Here is a 3,069-nt window from a genome sequence, read left to right as displayed (position 1 = left end):
CGTGGGAATGCAAGTTGGTGCAGCCACTTTGGAAAACAGTGTGGAGATTCCTCAAGAAATTAAAAATAGAGCTTCCCTATGACCCTGCAATTGCACTACTGGGTATTTACCCCAAAGATACAGATGTAGTGAAAAGAAGGGCCATCTGTACCCCACCCCAGTGGCCACGGTCACCAAACTGTGGAAAGAACCAAGATGCCCTTAAACGGACGAATGGATAAGGAAGATGTGGTCCATATACACTATGGAGTTTTATGCCTCCATCAGAAAGGATGAATACCCAACTTTTGTAGCAACATGGACAAGACTGGGAGAGATTATGCTGAGTGAAATAAGTCAAGCAGAGAGAGTCAATTACTATAAGGCCCTTTCAACTCAGGTGCGGACTTGGACTTTTCTTGAATGGAATAGGGAACTGTTGCAAGTTTTGAGTGAAGGAGTGACATGACCTACCTTGCATTTTGAAAGAATCCCTCTAGTCTCTTGAGAAGGCTGGAAAGAACAAGATTTATCCAATGACTGTAGTGATTCAAGCAAACTGTGACAGCAGCATCATTCTAGATACATTCTGGAGATGGAATCAACAGGTTTTCCTGTTGACAGATTGGCCATGGTGAGCGAAAGACAGAAAAAATAGAAGATGACTTCAAGGTTTTTGACCTAAGCACCTAGAAGTATGGACTTATAATCAGCTGAAGTACAGAAGGATGTGGGACGCTTGGGTAGATGAGTTGGTTAAGTATCCAACTCTTGATCTCAGCTCAAGTCTTGATCTCAAGGTCTTGAGTTCAAACTCCATGTTGCATAGAAGGATGCAAAGGGTATGGTCCAGCGTGACATAGATCCTGAGTTCAGTGTGAGAGGTGTTGAGTTGGGGATGCCCACTAGAGAGCAAATGAACAGAAATGTCAAGTAAGCAGCTGGAAGGGCCTGGGCTGGAGATATAGTTGGGAGTCTCTTAGTAAACAAAAGATACTCAAATTCACGATTCTAAGCAAGATCACCTAGCAAATGTAGATGGAGAAGAGAACCTGGATGTAGCCCAGGGGTTCTTCAACCACCACCCTTTACTACCTCTTCTGTTATACCCAGGTCCAAAACCATCATCGGCATTTCAGCTGCCCCCAGCCAGCCTCCCAGGTCCCACTCCTGCCCACCTCCAGCTTGTTCTCCACACTGTGACGAAGGTGGTCCCAGTGAAGCCAGGTCCTTACTCCTCTGCTCAAAAACACTGCCATGGAGAACAACCAAGATAACCATCATTGGACAAATGGATAAACAAAATGTGGCGTATTGATGCAGTGGAAGATTTTTCAGAAATAAAAAAGACCCAAGTGTGGATATGTGCTATCACACGGAACCTTGAACCACAGTGCAAGTGAAAGAAAGCCCATCACCACAGATCCCATATTCTATATCCCTTGGGTACAATGTGGCCAGAATAGACAAATCCACAAGGACAGAAAGTGGACTGCTGGTTGCCGAGGTTTGGAGGGAGGGAGGAATGGGCAGTGATTACTAACAGGGAAGGGGTTTCAGAAATCACATAGTGGTGATGGTTGCATAACTCAATGCACTAAAAACCATTGAATGGTAAATTTTAAATGGGTGATTGTATGGGACATAAATTATAGCTTCCATGACCATTTAGAAACCCTGCCACGGCTGCCTATCTCATGCAGACAGAAGCCTAGTTGTTCAAGGCCCCCCGATCCAGCCCAACGGTCTACTTTCTGATCTCTACACCTCTCACCCTGCCCTTGAACCTCCTGCCCCAGCCTTCTTGCTGTTCCTCGTATATACACACATCAGTTCTTTGCACCTGCTACCCCTTCTTCCTCCGTTCATCTGCATATTTTACCGCCCCCACCCCCACACAAGTCCCCATTCAGACATCACCTTGTCAGCTTGCCACCAGAGCCCTCCTTGGCACCTTCCTGTGGTGGCAGGGAACTCACTCCACTCCCTTTACCATTGATCTTGCTTCCTTTTTGTTCACTGTCCTTATCATCGAGCCCCCTATGTCCTTACCCATTTTTCTACTGCCTGTGTCCCAGCTGGAAAGTGAGTTTCCATGAGGGTAAGGATTAGCATTGGTTTTGTTCACGGCTGAATGCACGGGACTTAGAACAGAGCCTGGTATCCAGAAGGCAGTCAATAAGCTAATACATCTGCTGTGAAGAAATGATGATCTCTGTGTGCTGCCTTCAGATTTCTTTTCTGGGGTGTTTTTCTCCCTGCAAGTTTTCTACAATAGATAAGCATTACTTACATAGTCAGGGCAGGGGGTTGGGAAGGAGGTTGGGGTGGAATAAGGAAACAAAAAATCCTTAATAAGGAAAATAAAATCCTTAATAAGGAAAAAAAAAATCCTGCCACTGCTTTCTACTGCTCACAGGATGAAATCCTAAAGTCCTTAGCAGATCCTGGCTCTTCTAAATGCTAAACTCCCCATCTCCTCTTTGCCCTAAGCCAGAATGAGTCCTTTGTGGCTCTGGTTCCCCAAAATGAAAACAAATGTTTTATGAAAAAAAGAGAATGTTTCCTGTGCTTTAAAATGGTTAAGCAGGTTGTGGCTTGTTTGATTTTGTGTTGTTTAGCTAAGGGCCTTCAATATCCTTCTGAACATAGAACTCTAACAAGGCCATAGAGTAGCAAGACTCCGTGACACAGATGACCTACCAGCCCCTTTTCCGGTGGCTCGTCTCTAAGGACTCAGTTCTCTGGAACAAGTATTAGGAACACCGCCCTAGTCAAACAGGACTCGTGGCAACCTGAAAGCATCCCATGCTCTCTCCAGATGACGCTGTTGGAAATCTCAACCCATCTCTAGCAGCAGAGACCCTACTGCTGCTTCAGAACCCAGTGGCACAATGCCCTACCTATGAGGTCTCCCCCTATCTCACTGCCCTGTGTTTCAATAGAATTTTGTTTATACGATGAAAGCTCGTGTCATAGTCCTTGCTTGAGCTCCAAGCAACTGTTCAAGTGTCCATCTCCAACACCAAGACCGTGAGCTCCTGGAGGGCAGCAGTGCCACCTCCCCCACCTGGGATTCCCAAGGACCCA

Source organism: Mustela nigripes, chromosome 16, assembly GCF_022355385.1.
Source record: "Mustela nigripes isolate SB6536 chromosome 16, MUSNIG.SB6536, whole genome shotgun sequence".
In the NCBI taxonomy this organism is placed as follows: domain Eukaryota; kingdom Metazoa; phylum Chordata; class Mammalia; order Carnivora; family Mustelidae; genus Mustela; species Mustela nigripes.
This window is presented reverse-complemented; position numbering follows the sequence as displayed.